The sequence below is a fragment of the Uloborus diversus genome, chromosome 3 (genome assembly GCF_026930045.1).
Source record: "Uloborus diversus isolate 005 chromosome 3, Udiv.v.3.1, whole genome shotgun sequence".
In the NCBI taxonomy this organism is placed as follows: domain Eukaryota; kingdom Metazoa; phylum Arthropoda; class Arachnida; order Araneae; family Uloboridae; genus Uloborus; species Uloborus diversus.
Genome location: NC_072733.1, coordinates 75,446,610 through 75,462,812, shown reverse-complemented (window position 1 = coordinate 75,462,812; position 16,203 = coordinate 75,446,610).

Sequence of the window (16,203 nt, the reverse complement as noted above, 5' to 3'; positions counted from 1 at the left end):
GCTTAAATAATTTTTTTAGTGGTTTCAAGTTACATATAAGCCACCTGTAGACATCATTTGACGAATATCGATAGTTTTTACATGTGAATCGGGTTAAAATTCGGCAAAACATAGACTTATGTGGAATACAAGTGTGTTTTCCAGAGTTATACACTCTTCTTATTGTTATTTCTTTTTCTTTGGATGGAGGGGAACAGCTCCGCCATTTGAGAGGGTCTGGAAAGACATTGCCCCCCTCCCCCGCTTTCGGAAAATTGCTGTATTTCTATAAATTTTGCGCAATTTTTTGTCTTTCGATGCAATATGCATTTACTGTATATGATTATAACCCCCCCCCCCCTTGCAGAAAAATTTGAAATGACGATATTTTTTTTTGAATCCTGTTTAAGTTTTCTAAGAATTTGATTAAAATTATTTTCTTCGGGCGGGATTTTTTTTTTTTTTTTTTTAATGGTATAAGTAATTTTTTGTTTGGGGAAGGAGAATTTTTCACTTTTCTCGATTGTGATGCTTGTTTGCATTGAAATTATTTTTTTTTTCGAATGGGAGGGGGGATGTTAGGTTACATTGTCCTTATTCTAATGCGAGTTTGATTGGGATATTTTAGTTTAAAAGTTTTTCTTCTGCGAGAACACACACGTAATTTAAGTTAAACTCCAATTGAGCTCTTTTTCCGAATAGGAATAAAAACTAGCTTGAAGAAATTGATAAAATTCCCATTGAACCTAGAAAAAAAACTAATATGTATATCCTTGTCCCCCCCCCCCCCCAAAGAGCAATTATTTAAAATTACGCGCAGCAAGAAGAAATATCCCCTCTCCCCGAAGAAAAAAAAAAATTTAATTGAACTATGCATTGCAAATTGTAGAACAAACTGAAATTGTCAATGTATATTTATGTATATTGATACAAAAAAATATGCATAACAAGTAGAGTAAAGTAAAAATCCCCCGCCTCGGAACACACAAAAAAAAAAAAGATTAAAAATACTCGTGACAATTTGAAGAAAACACGCAATTCTCCCTTTCCCCCAAAGAGCCCGAAGGAATGGAGTTTCATTAAAATATGCATTATTACTGGAACAAATGCAGAAAAATTCTCCCCCCCCCCCTCCAGGTATCGCTGACTAGGCTGACATGGTCTCTCGTCTTCTAAAGAAAAGAATGCATACAATTCAATTAAAACTACTCCTCTTCCTAAAAAAAAATAATAATAATTAAATTTCGCTCTAAACTTTAAAAGAAAAATCTCACCCCCCCCCCCCCCAAGTCATGATATTTCAAATTTCCTAGAAGGGTACGTGCAAAAAGGAAAAAGTCAATGTACGAGTATGTTGCGTCGAAAAACAGCAAAAATTACGCCAAATTTATAGAAATACAGTTATTTTCCAAAAGACATGAGAGGGGCAATACCTCTCCTGACCCCTCTCAAATATCGGATCTGTCCCCCTCTCCCCCCAACGAAAAAGAAATAACAATAAGAAGAGTGTATAACTCTAGAAAACACACTTGTATTCCACATAATTCTATGTTTATACCGAATTTTAACCCGATTCACATGTAAAAATTATCGATACTCGTCAAATGATGTCTACAGGTGGCTTATATGTAACTTTGAAACCACTAAAAAAATTATTTAAGCATTTAATTGGCAAGAAGAACCATCAATTAAACATCGCTCTAACCCTATTCGTACGAAGATCCTATGTTGTTTCTTCCTTAGCAACGCGCATAGCAACGGCATGATTGGAAACTTCCCCGTGTTTCTGGCAACCCCTGACGTCACACTAAACGTGTCTATTTCCTATCCTCCATGGCTCCCTGTGGTTCCGTATTTGCACCCTAAAGCGGAAATTCGCTCCTATATGGCACCTCTGGTTATAACAGTGAACAAACACATTCCTTAGATTGTAAAAGTTGCTGTAAAAAATTACTACATAAAATTTCTTCCTTTATGAAAACTTTGAAGAACTCCAGAGGGTCTAGGTTAATAAAATCTGTGGGACATGGATATTTAAAAACATATAACGTCAAGAATAACAAAAAAAAAAAAAAAAAAGAACATGGCATTTTTTGTGAGGAACTTAAAAATAAAAACGGCAAGGTTCTGAATGAAATTCAAGTAGCCTAAGCATTAAATGTGCAATATTAATCAAATCGACTACTTAAAAAATCTCTAGTTATAAATGAACTAAACAGCGTGAACGAGATTTCTTCACGCTATATGATTCGATTTGCCAGTTTTTTCGCTATTTACACTCTGAGTTGAACCAAGAATTCAGTTAAGTTGGGATTCTTTGATCAGGCGGATAAGAATGGGTGCTTAAAACCCCCCCCCTCCTCTGAAAAATTGGGGCTTAGGGGGAGGGGGCTTGAAGCAAGCAGAACATTTCAAATTTTTTCAGCGGGGTCGGAAATTATTCAAGTCCAAGGATGTCTCAATAAATATTTAGTTTAAAAAACAGCAAAATAGTAAGTACACACGCAGGTAAAATACGTTATGTTTCTTAAAGTTATGGGGAAAGAGGGCAAATGCTCCCACTTGAAAGCCTCCCCCCTCCTCTTAATCTCCGAGAAGCAAAGTATCGTTCTTCAGAACCGATTAGAAGACAGAAAAAAAAAAATTTCGAAAAATTCTACGCAGAACAGCCTCGAATATCTACTCCCCCTGACATCACCAAATATCCTAAAAAACTGCGTTTTTTAAAACCATTATTTCGAAAAGTATCCGGAAAGATTCCTACTTCATTCCTTTCTGTTTCGTTGGCAAGGCCGTGTCCAAGGGGAGGGTTTTAGAGGTTTAAACCCCTCTCGATGGGAAAAAAAAATATAAAACAAAATGAATAAAATATACACATCTGATTTAAATCAACGTTAATAGTATTTTGTGTTGAACTCTTTCTTTTAAAAACACTTTCTTTAAAATTTGGCTGCAATTTACGATTCTGTTCTATTGGCTGACTGAAATAATGTTTAAAAAAATACTGTTGGAAGAGTAGCTGGCAATACAACATCAACTGTGTTAATATTGCTTCTTTTAAGGAGGTATAATGATAAATTTTATGTATTTCAAACCGAGAAGAATGTTTTCGAAATGAAGATGTCTATCAACTATCAAAGGAACCTCTGACCCTCAAACAATGAAGGACTGCGTGCCAGGCGCCTTGCCTTCAGAAGACAACACAATAGATAGTGGTGCCATCTATGGACATTTTGAGAATTTAGAACCAGTCCAGGAGCCGAATAACTTTCTGGTCTGGCACCCCTAGAGGTATCGTTTCACATGGAGGACATTGTGATCACGAGCATATTTAACGTCGCCCAGTCACCATTAATGACGACGATGGATCTTCGACCAGCGAGGATAGAACCCGAGACCCTCCAGCCCCAAGTCCAATGCCTTGCCGATCAGGCCACCACGGCCCCTTAGATAAAGATGTATCGTAATTCTGTTTGCTAATTTAATTTGCATGTGCAATAAACTTAAACTTCTTGCTTGTTAAATTCATTAAGCATCATTTCAGAATATAAAATCTGATGTAGTACATGATAAGTTATAAAATAATTATTTCTTTTCAATTTTTGATACTTTATGAACTGTATCGTATAGTAAAGAGATAATGAGATTTCATCCAAAAGAAATTGTAAATAATCGATATTGTGGTTACTAGCGCAGCAAGAATTTAGCTTCTGGGAGAGGGGGAGGTGTCCTTTTATATAAGTCTACGTAACACATAAGTCCTTACATGTATATAAAATACCATACTAAAATTGGTAACCCAACATAACACTAGGACCGTATTAAGGCATGGACACATGGGGCACAGGAACAGGACAACAGCAATGTCCTACTGCACTAAAGCAAGGTATTAATATTAAATGAAGGAAAAAATGTCTGCTTAAAATTATAAGTGGGAAGTTGAAAACGGGGGTGGGGGCACTAAAACATTCTGTGCTCAATGTCTTCACTTCGTTTTGGGTTTAAATGAAAGCCAACTAAATTTACTGTGACAGCATTTTCCGGATTTTTTCCTCTAGAGTGGAAATTTATGTCGATATTTGGCCTGAATTGTGATCGAAGCATATTTCTTTCATTTTTCGTAAAAAATGGTTAGCTTTTTGATGTACTGTATCTCCCAAACTATTGGTCGTAAAGAGAGTCGCTTGAGCTAACATTGTTGAAACATTTAACGTACTTTATAACGGATTTTTTCATTTTGTATCAGAAAGTTGCATAGTTTAGGAGTTATAAATGAAAAAAAAAAAGTCCGAAAATTTTGGAGTTTTTCGCGCGTTACGCAGCGACAACAGGTTTTTGAAAACTGCAAACTTATATTTCCATAACTCTGACTGACCCAAATAACGTATTAAAAAACCAGAACTACTTTGCACTTGGCAATTGTAATGTCTTATGTGAATGAACTATGTATGCATGTTATGTTTGCAATAAAATACAAACGAAACTTTTATAAAATAATTATGAAAGTTTTGCCCAATATATATTTCAATTTCTGAAATATATTGTCTCTGAATTTCTCTGTTTCCGGCTTTTCCTCCTCCCATAAAGGTAAAATATAAAAGAGCCAGAAGAAAAACATCGAATGAAATTTTTGCGAACTGTTGCTAGATTTATGTACTAGAAAGTATGTTGAATGGAATGATAGGTAACAATTAAGGCTTTGTGGAAAAAAAATTTCTGAGGTTGAGGTTGACATTTCTATGGAATGACCCATATGTAGTTAATGATTTGTATTCTGAACTGAAGTTAAACTGTTATATTTATGAATGTATTTGTTTATGCAGAATCTGAACAGTTTTATACACATAGGACTGCGAAGAAAGCGCCTTGCCTCCGGACACACACGGGAAAAATTTACCACACAAAAGAAGGAAATAACACCCATCAGGTCGCCGTCGGGAATCGAATCCACGACCTCTGACTCCGACTTAGGAGACCAAGCTTTTACCATAGAGCCACGGAGGCCCCCCAAGTTTAAATATTTTATGAAATTAATTTTTTCAATTAAAATCTGGCAGCGCTAGTGTGTCACCATTTCTACGATGATCGCTTATCGTATGCTTTGAAGACCACGGTAGCGCAGTTGGAAGCGCATCAGTCTAGTAATCCCGAGGTGGAGGGTTCAATTCCCTCCCTCGCCCTGGTTATAATTTCCCTTTCCATGCTGTGAATTTCGCCCCACACTATGTACTGTATTGTTCTTTCTGTTGAATTGGGCGTTAGTTCTTTAAACGGGACCTTGGTGGCGCTGTGGTAGAAGCTGTGTCTTCTAAGCCAGAGGTGTGGGTTCGATTCCCACCTCGCCCTGGGTGTTCTTCCATTCTCATGCAGAGGCGGACTGGCCAGGTCGGCTAGTCGGGGATCCCCGACTGGGCCAACTGCTTAGGGGGGCCAAATTAAAAGTTGCCCCTTTTTAGTCAAACAAATTTTCCAAAAAAAAAAAAAAAATACTTAAGTTCTTGCTCTTCCAATTTGAGTCGAAATTGTGCATGAAGTAAAACTTGAAAAGTTCTATAGAACTGAGTACACATCAGTGGTGCCAAACCTGTTTTATTTTCACCTCAGGCCACACCTCATATTAAGAGCGATATAGCGGACCAGAACAAATGTAAAATTTATTATTTTTGTTTCCAAAAGAGAATGGAAAAACAAGGAAGATGAAAGACAAGTATAAATCAAAACTTGCTTCCATTATTACTGCATGTTTATTTTATTGAAACGAACTTAGGATCTGTTTTTTGGAAACCAATACATGACTACTTGGCTTAAAATTTTGCAACTATCATTCATAAGACGGAATGAAGATGATCAGTAGGCATGAAATGTTTCAGAATGTAGTTTGCATTTTACAACATTAAACACAACAACGGGCTACATAGATCAGCTTCGCGGGCCCCATGCGGTTCGCAGGCCGTATGTTGGGCACCACTGCTATACATGATATTTCACTGGTAGACCACCTATATTTATGCATCCATACGATAAAAATGATAAAAAATTATGAAAATGATAAAAAATAAAATGAAAAATGCGCGTCACAGGACGCTCGGCAGAAGTGATAACTTTCATAGGATCAAATTATTATCATTATTTAATCCTATGAAAGTAACAATTGGCTTATGGATAAAAATGATAAAAAATGGTGAAAATAATAAAAAATAAAATGAAAATGCGCGTCACAGGACGCTCGGCAGAAGTGATAACTTTCATAGGATTAAATTATTATCATTATTTAATCCTATGAAAGTAACAATTGGCTTATGGATAAAAATGATAAAAAATGGTGAAAATGATAAAAAATAAAATGAAAAATGCGCGTCACAGGACGCTCGGCAGAATTGATAACTTTCATAGGATTAAATTATTATCATTATTTAATCCTATGAAAGTAACAATTGGCTTATGGATAAAAATGATAAAAAATGGTGAAAATGATAAAAAATAAAATGAAAAATGCGCGTCACAGGACGCTCGGCAGAAGTGATAACTTTCATAGGATTAAATTATTATCATTATTTAATCCTATGAAAGTAACAATTGGCTTATGGTAGCTATAATAAGCAACGAAATTTTTGCATTGTATGTTATCTAAAAATCTTGCAAAGACTGCATCAAGTACAGTTCCGTGACTTAACTTTAAAAGAATCACTCGTTAAATGTTAGTTATTTGGAGGACGGGGGGGGGGGATCCAATAAAGTGTGCGGTTAGGGTCCCTCGTAATTTTGCGGGGGGGGGGGGGGCAAAATATCGATCCCAGCCTGGTCGTAATAATACGCCAATTTTATCGTTTCAGATTTAAGCTTAACCTTGTGGTTTGTTTATGGTGATAACATTTATTTACAATTAACATTTTAAAACAGTATTAAATCTTTAAATTTATTTTCAAAACAAAAATATTTTTGCGATTAGTTATACTAAAAATATCTCGTTTCCTTTAGGGTTTTGAACTGTGAAAAAGTGTACATAATTAGAACAAACTGCCGTATTACCCCGAATTTGCCGGCATGCCGCAAAATATGAGGGTCACCAGATTTTCAACAACCCTTTCCTGATCCTTTCCGGCATGCCGGAAAAAACAAGGATAAAAAAATCATATAACAATTTAATACTATAACAAATATATATTCCACTTTTTAAAAAAAAATAATATAAGTTCTGTACTGGTGTGCTAAGCACATAAGTATAATTCGTATCTACGCTTTTTATCCAAATTATTGTCACTAGGTGATTCTTCGTAACATATAGTACCTAAATACATTGTTTTTTGAATATTTATGAATGGGAAATATTAAAATAAAATTCCTGAAAAAGTGGCATCTAAATAAAATACATGGAGGCATAAAAATTTAAAAAGTGATTTCAGATTTCTCATTTTAAGCTCGGATGAATAGAGCAGGCAAATAGTATTTCTTGATGGAAAATGTATAAAAAATGTGTCAGCTGTTTCTTTGAAAAGAATCATAGACCTTATGAACTAAGTGCTTGATAAAACCATAGAACTGCCTGCATACTAATTGGTATAAGACAACAAAACAAAAAGGAAAGAAACCAAAATTCAACGAAAATCGTTTTTGCTTTGAAAAAAAAAAAAAAAACAGTATTGTGTGGAAGACACCATAGATACGTATCAATCCTCTCCCATTCAGCTTACTTCTTGCCAGAGCCGTGCAGTTTATTTTACTGTGCCAATTTTTCCTTATTTTTTTTTTGTTCTTATATACCTAATGTACAAAGAGGGGATTTTTTTTTTCATTTTTTTTACGTAAGTATAAAAGTGTGCAAAGTATTTTACATAAGTTGGTTTTAATCACAAGACCTTTTTTTTTCTTTAATTATATATTTACACATATACATTTCGGGGGGAATGGGGTAAAGCCTGCTCTGGAGCTCCCCCCCCCCTCTTGGCTGCGCCCCTGATGAAGACCTAATTTTTCACTTATGACATTTATTTCAATGTCTGTTCTCCACAGTGTTGTTAGGCTTCTAATATTTTAATTCGTGAGTAATGACACATAAAAAAGGTGAGATTGATTATTTTTGAAACATAATTTGGGAGAATTTTTACTTATCTTTGGATGGACATGTTACACTTCATTCTTAGCACAAAAGAAATATATTAATTCTTTAAGATTGACACTACCCGTTTATCTTCCGTCCTTGTGCGGAATTTATCTTTTGAGGAATGAAAGCGATAAGATTAGCTTCAGAAGCTAACTATGTAAGGAAACAAAAAAATAAAAGCTTTCGGTGGAATTTGTTTTTCCCTCCTCAACTTACATCATTCGGGGATTTTTCTGCAAGGCTAAAAGTCAAGTGTCTATACGTGGTTTTATTAAATTGGGGTACTAGATACAGTACAAGCAGGGCAAGAGAAGAACTCTCTGAATCGCTCTGTTGGATTGATTTTTCTCTGATTTGTTGTTAAAACTAAAATATAAATATATAATAATTACTTACCTCTATGGAGAATTGGTGGGGCAAAGTAAAACAGTTAAGATAACTTGTTTTTTTTCAAAATGAACAAATTAAACTTTCGTTTTGAAAATTACAGTGCATAAAGCAGTGGCGTGCTTAGCATGGGTGACACTCGGGGCGGTAATTTGTGATATCACCCTACAAACGCACAAAAAAAAAAGTTTTAATGTTCTATGAAAACATAAAATTCATACAATCTTCAGAAACAATTACGCACGTGTTATACGAAATTTTAAGTGAGTTGATGTACAAAAGACAAAAAAAAAAAAAAATTATGAACGCTTCTTGTGTAACTTTCCCTAGACGCATATGTGTAGAGCCGTTACGAGTTTTAAAAAGTAAGGGGGTGTATGAAATTGATGGGCCCTTAATTATTTCAAACGATCTCAAACCTATGGAAAAATAATGGGTTTCAGTTTTTTTTGGTTTAAGATGAAGTCAGTAATAGGTCTAAGTTTTGACAATATGAACCTAATCCTGAGTATAACATTCACCCCATGAAGTGGGATGGGGGTGAGGAGGGTCCAGGAGTCCCTCTCCCTCCCAGGAAAATTTTAAAATTTGTAGTCCTAAAAATGGATTTTAAATTTATATTTTTCAAAAATTCCACTTTGGGTGTCACCCCCAGACGAGTCACACACGGGGCGGACCGCACCTCTCGCCCCCCCCCCCGTAGCGACGACAAGAATGAACAATGTATTTTATAGTAAAACTTAGGTGGAAACATTTTTTTTTTCTTGGCAGATAACTTGTACTTTCAAAAGAAAAGGAAATATCCGCTTTAAAAATCCGTGAGGCAAAGTGAAAAATAAAATGTTTTTCCAATGAAATATTTCCAATTAGATTATTACACATATTTTTGATCGAAGGAATGAATAAATACATGACTAGATAACGAAATAATAAATAAATTAAATAAATGATTAATATATGAGAATTAATAAATGAATAAAAAAGAAAATACGTGAATGAATGAACAAATCAATTATTAAAGGAAGGAATTTAAATGAATTAATAAGTAAATGAATACGTAAGTGGTTTTATAAATGACTGAATAAGTGAACGAAATGAACAATTTCACTTGGCCCTTTTGACGTGACTAATTGTACAAAATATTTAAAGTAAAAATTAGCTTAAAATTAAATAAGTAAACAGTGCATCGAATATTAGTAGCTCTCAATTGATATTTAAAATGTTGAAAACATAAACTTTATCATTTTATAATAACCAAAATAATTTTTGACATACAACAAAATATTACAATATGAGTATCAATTATTGAAAATTGCTAGTATTATCATACGCTTTATCTTCAGAGATTACTTTTTCTCGACTAGAAGAGACTACACGTGTTTACTACATAGAGGAAATTTTAAGATAGGTAGAGTAAAAAACAGAGTAAATATTCACTTTCATACGAACCATTTCACTTTATCCCGCATTCTCCTATATACTTTCTTCATTTATCCATGGATATACACTCCTGTTTGTGAAAATTGCAACACCATGAAGGAAATATCATAGTTGAATGAAATTTAATACACAGTTGAGTGGTAATGGTACAAATAAATGATTATATTTTCAAACCAAACAAACAATAAAAAGAGATAGAAATTAGTATTTTGTGTGGCCACCACGCGCCGCAATAAGAGCTGCTACACAACTCGGCATGGAGTGAAACAAAGTTTTAATATCTACGATTTCGATTTTCGATTCCGAGTCACTACTGACTACAACTGTATTTATGTCGAGGACTGCATACTAAGTGCCTAGCCTCCATTATTTTTTATACCGATAGATGGCAGCACCATCACCGGATCGAACAGTTAATGAGAATTTAGAACTAGACCAGGAGCTAATAGCTACCTGGTGCTAGCACCCCCAGAGGTATCGTTTCACTTGGAGGATATTGAGACCACGAGCCTATTTAACGTCGCCCAGTCCCCTTTAATGACGACGGTGGATCTTCGACCATCGAGGTTCGAACTCAGAACCCTCCGGCCCCGAATCCGACACTCTACCGATCGGGCTACCACGGCCCCAGTTTGAATATCTGCCTGCGGAAGAGTATTCCATATTGTTTGTATGCGCAACCAGAGTTCGTCTGTCGAAGTAACAGGACGAGGATCACGAGCGAGACGCCGCCCAACGAAATCCCAACATGTTTAATCGGTGACATATCCGGGGAATATGCAGGCCAAGGAACAAGCTGTACCTGCTGCGAATCAAGGTAGGATTTGACAGTCCTGGCGACATGTGGACGGGCATTATCCTGCTGGAATACAGCCCCTGGCAATTCTTGCAGGAAAGGAATAGCTTGGGGATGTAAAACTTTGTTTATGTATCGGGTACTGTTCAAATTGCCCACAAACCGTAGCAATTGGGATCGTCCATGATATGCTATGCCACCCCAGACCATAACTCCGAGCGTTCGTCCACTGTGGCGTTTGATAATGCACTCCGGAATGTGCCGTTCACCGGCATAGCGCCTGACACGAACCCGGCCATCATGGTGCCACAAATTGAAGAGGGATTCGTCAGAAAAGACGACCTGCTGCCAATCAGCACGCCAGCTCCTATGCACATTGGCCCATTGTAGCCGCAGGCGGAAATGGTTTTGCTTGAGAGGAATCTTGTATAAAGGAACCCTTGCACGCAGCCCACACTGCAGCAGACGTCTCCTAATTGATGAAGCACACAATGAAACACCTGTAGCTGTTGACCACTGTGCTGCCAATTGTCTAGAAGAAGTTGTGCGGTCCGTCAGCACCACACGCACCAGGTGTCTGTCATCGCGAGCTGACGTCACATTTCGGAGTCCGCTCCCGGATTTCCGAGCTGTCCGACCCTCGTCCGTCCACTGCTTCCAAACACGCATGATTGTGCTGCTGTTACGCTGCACACGAGCGGCTACTGCAAAATTAGACAATCCAGCTTCACGAATGCCGACGATTCTGTCCCGTTCAACTCCGAAATTTGCTCAAATTTCGCTTTCTTTCGTCGAAGAGGCATAGTAAAGATTCAGTTAACGTTTACTCTAGTGTATAACCACCGATGATCATACACGCCTCGCTACAGCCGTCTATTTATATTCGGTTCGATCCGTCGTTCAGAGGGCGCTGCTCAGTATACGCATGCGCTACCGGTCTGCAATTCTAATCATTTGCATATCATGCTCTACTTTACATTTCCTGCAATTTTCAGCTCACTCGCGTAATAGTCCTGGATCTGACAGCACTTCTGTAGGAAAGTTTGAGTAGGGAGAATTTTTTTTCAAAAATGCTTAGTAGGTGTCCTAGAAAGTATTTTGGACTCGGGTGGACATTCGCCACCTGGTCACTTTCCCTGCTATGGCGTCATCAAAGATGGCGGCATCTCGATCACATAAATGCTCATATTTATTTTAATACTTGACTTTTTTGCGTGATTCTTGCACATTTTTATACTAATTTATATTAACCAGTTTACTTTTAAGTTACAGTGTTAAAGTTTTCCCGAAAAAGTAGTTTAAAAACAATTTATTTTATTGTTTTTTATTTATTTTTCTTTTTAAAAAATCACTCTTTAAAATTGTTTTTTCACCTGTCAATCGTTGATCAACCGTTTAAAATTATACTTAAAAACTACGTAAAAAAATGTTTATTTGCCATTTTCATTGGTGTGACTAATCAATCAGAATGCTTATTAGTAGCTCCACTTAGGCGCACCACTATAGGCAGCGCAGACATAACATTCGAGCGCGTTGTTATTCTTCGAAGTAGTAAGTTAGCAGCCATTGAATTATATGATGTGTTATGAGTGCGACAGAGGGTGGTTCTTGAGATGATGAAACGCTGTTAATCTGAATGTTTCTTTTGTTCGAGATCTATCGAAATAAAATTGAGATATGGATATTATTAAATTGTCGAGAGTGTCAAAAGACAGCATAAGAGACCTCAAACCAGTTGAAAAGACTTGCATTATATGTAATAAAAGCGACAATAGTGTGATAAGTACAGAAAATGGTCGTGAAAAAATCAGGGCCGCTGCAAAATTGCGAAATGACGTAGTTACTAAGCGTTTGAACGCGTTAAGTGAGGAAGAGTTGTTGTACTACCATATGAATAACGCATGCTATAAGCAATCCTGTCATTAGAAACCTCTTTTACAGCTTCAAAATTCGATGGAAAAATCAAAAGATAAAGATGACAGCATCATTACTGCTCAGTCGAATGTGCAGGAAAGTTTAAAGAAATCTGGAAGGAAGCGTACACGTTATCACAGTTCACAAGCAGGAAGTATTCCTCATCGATTACAATTGTGTATCATCTGTAACCATGTATCACATAATCGCATTTGCGAGAAGTACAGAATAAGTGAGTATCCGAGAGCTAAGGAGTTTTTAAAAGCCACATTATACTTACAAGATGATGTTTTCATTCGCACTTGTGATTTGGAGGATGTATCAAGTGTTTTCGGCGCCGATCTTTTGTGCCATGACAATTCTATTTCTGGATATTTATTGAAGTACAAACGAAAACTTGAAGCAGATGACAAGAGTACACCTCCAGTTTCAGAAAAGGTGGCAGCCTTTTCGCTTATAGTTCATGACATCGAATCTGGACTGCATGAAGGCTATGGATACACGCTCAGTTACATTCGAGACAAGTTTAATATGCAAAATGTGGGCATCAAAATCAGTAACAAGGTGCTTAAACTAATGCTGTGTGATTGCTTTCAAAATGACTTACTTTCGCCAATCCTAAAGAGGCAAACAAACCGATTATGTTTTTTTCTGCGAATCTTCAAACAGAAGAAGTAGCAGATGTCCTTAGAAGCTGCAATCCTGTAACAGAATGCGCCATTCTACTAAGAGACGCATTGCAGGAGCTAGATTTCGAGCTCAGCGATAAATTTGGTAATGCGCAAGACCTTAAAAGATTTTGGATTAAAACTAAAATTCCTGATGTTTTAATAAACTTTTTCAGTACATTATATGACATAGATCCAAACTCCATGAAAGAAGTTGACAATGAACAAGAGGAAGAAAAGAGGAAGTATTCTCAGAAGTGGTATCTTAACCTCCTTTACATATGATGATGGGCGAAGAAATACATGAGAAATGCAAAAGTAAAACATTGATAACAAGCTTGAATCATCTCGGCTTCAGTGTCAGCTACAGTGAGGTCATTCGTCACCACGATAATCTTGCACAATATGCTCTTAAACAGTCTCCTACTGCAGTGCCAATGCCCAGTCATTTTAAGACAGATTTATATACGGTTGGCGCTTTCGGTAACTTTGACTACGAAGAATCTACTTTATCCGGTATAGGAGGCTCTCATGACAATGTGTGCGTACTATTCCAAGATAAACAGCAAGACATATCAGTTAAACCATGCTCATCGGAAACTGGTATCACACGAGGTATGAGCTATCTGAAAACTGTTCATTGTTCAATGACCAAGGGCTAATGGTAAAACCACAAAAAGTGCATTGTTAAAAGAGCTGGAAACATCTTATGGTAGCAACAGTGATGATACCTGGTTCAAGTCTGAAGATAAAACCTGCTTTATAATCGACATCATGAACTCTGTACGGAAGGTTATGACAAATGAAAATAAAACCTTTGGTGGAGCTGTTTCAGCTTTTTCGTCATACATCGGGAGCATCACCAAGAACTCTGGAAGAGTAGATTACATTTTTGACAGTTATCGCAAATTTTCTCCTAAAAAGTCTGAAAGGGTGCAAAGACAAGGTAGTAGCATCGTTATAGATGTGGTCAAAATCTCAGAAGATCTTCCATTGCCTGTCCAATTCAGCAGCTTTTGGGGATCTTCAAGAAACAAAACTGATATTGCAAAAGTTCATTGCTGATACAGTGACAGCTTCTTTGACTCAAACACCACATAATACCAACCACACTTTTAGTACTTTTCATGGTGATGAAGAGGATGATGTAATATTTAACTGTATATCTGTATAAAGCGGAAAACAGATAAATCACCCAGAATTAAATTGTCTGACAGTAGAGGAAGCTGACTTAAGAATATTTATTCATTCAAAACATGCATCCCTGTGTGGATTCACTAAAATCGTTCTTGTTAGCGCCGACACTGATATAATGATGTTAGCTTTGTTTCACTATCTTACTCTTCAAGGATTTGGTGTTCAGGAACTTTGGGTGCGTCCCGGAGTAGGTGATTCTACACGATTTTTATCTGTTAATGATATTCACCGAAAAATAGGTGAAAACTTATGTTTGTTGCTTCCCGCCATCCACGCACTATCTGGATCAAATTATACAAGTAGATTTGGTACCAAAAAATCTGCTCTGCATTGTGCATCTGTAGAGTATTTGGAGAGTTTTGGCGTATCATCTGACTGGATTTATATAGAGCGAAGCCTTAAATCTGTAGAAGAATACTTAGTACGAGTACTGCAAAAAGGGTCATTCTGTAAATCTTTAGATGAACTTAGGTTACATGGCGGTATCATAATGCGAAAAATATTGACACTGATAACTTGCCGCCTACTAGCAGAAGTGCTAAGGGTCGCTTATTAAGATCATATTTTTACACATACTTACAACGACATTGTATTGACGGTGTTGCTGTTGACTTAGATCCTTGTGAATTTGGTTTTGCAGTGGTAGATGATGATTTGATGCCAGAAAAGAACTTACAGAGATTTCCAACTGATTTTATTGGAGCATGTAATTGCTTGAAATGTGCCAAATCTTCCTGTACTTGCAGAGCTAATGAAGTAACCTGTTGCTCTTTTTGTAAGTGTAATAGTATGGGTTTGCAACCAACTCGTAACAACTCCTTTTAAATATAATTTCATTAAGTGCAACAAAAAAATTAAAAAAAAAATAGTTATTAAGTTATAGCAGTAGTAAAAATACATTGCTATTCGCCTTAAAAACACTAATTGTAACTTACTGGCCAAATTTTCATTTTTGTTGGTTAAGTATTAACATAAATTTGGGATTATATGGGGACGAAAGCGCGCGCCCGCCGTCTTTGATGACGTCATAGCTAAAAAATGTACGAAATGCCAGATGTCTACATAAGCTCTAAATACTTTTTAGGACACCGACTAAACATTTCTGAAGAAAAATTTTCCGTACTCAGTCTTCCTATCAAAGTACTAAGCATTTATGAGAACGAGCGGCCGCCATCTTTGATGACGTCATAGCAGGAGAACTGACCAGGTGGCGGATGTCCACCTGGAGTCCAAAATACTTTCTAGGACATCTACTAAACATTTTTGAAACGAAACTCTCCCTACTCGAACTTTCCTACAGAAGTGCTGTCAGATCTTGGACTATAAGTCCTTCGTGGTGTTTCAATTTTCACAAACAGGAGTGTAGTAAGCAGCATTTGATTTTTTCACTGAGACATATTTTTTGGGTCAGTTCACAACATTTTCACATGAATCATTTAAAACAGCCTTCTCCCCCGTACACTTCCAATATGTTTAAAAAAACATGCAAAAGCTTTACATGTGTGGGCATCTTCATATATATAATAGCGAATGATCGAGTAACGCTCCTGACGTCATGAACAATGAAACTCACGCCACAGCACGGTAATTTGATAATATTTTTTGGTAATGTTTGACATGGGGCAGGCAAATGCTTTATTTTGACAAGGCTGAACTGGATCCAGTCACTTAACTGTTTTACTGGTAAGACGGTCATTTTAGGAGAGTGAAGGAACGAAAAA